Source organism: Condylura cristata, unplaced genomic scaffold (genome assembly GCF_000260355.1).
Source record: "Condylura cristata isolate star-nosed mole 26May11 unplaced genomic scaffold, ConCri1.0 scaffold00062, whole genome shotgun sequence".
In the NCBI taxonomy this organism is placed as follows: domain Eukaryota; kingdom Metazoa; phylum Chordata; class Mammalia; order Eulipotyphla; family Talpidae; genus Condylura; species Condylura cristata.
In genome coordinates this window covers 148,051-148,643 of record NW_004567163.1, presented here as the reverse complement: position 1 = coordinate 148,643, position 593 = coordinate 148,051, and positions in this window count along the sequence as shown.

Sequence of the window (593 nt, the reverse complement as noted above, 5' to 3'; positions counted from 1 at the left end):
CCCGGTGGCAGCACTGCGCTTGCAAGGCGCGGGGTAGGCGTCCGCCGGTCACCGCCTCCCGTTCCCACCGTGCTGCGTGCCACCCGCAGCAGGCGCAGCCGGCCGCTTCCGGCCAGGTCGTCGCTCCTTAGCGGATGCACGAAGTAAGCGCCCTGGCCACAGGGGCGGGGACCGTCTCGGCCTCCACGCCCGCCGCGCGCTCCTGAGGTCCTGACGAGGGCTCCCCAGCCCGGGGCGCCCGCGGAGGTCCCGGTGTCGGAGCTGGTTGAGGCCCAGTGCGGACAAGCCGGCTGCTGCCCCGCGCCGTGCCTGTCGGGGACGGCACGGACGCGAGCGCCGCGCTTGGGCCACGGGATCTCCAGCCTCCTCAGCGCCGCGGCCCAGCGGCCTCAGCGGAAGGAGGCCCCAGTCATGGCCGCCGCCTCCCGCATGTGGACGGCCCCGAGGTCCCGGGCGAGGCTCCGCGCGCACTGTGGAGCGGGGCCCGCGGGCAAGGCCAGCAGGCAGCTGCGAGCAGCTTTGGCGACGCGGTGCCGAGTGGACGACGTGTGGCATCGCGTGGCTGCCAGCAGGGAGCGCCCCCTGGCGCGACG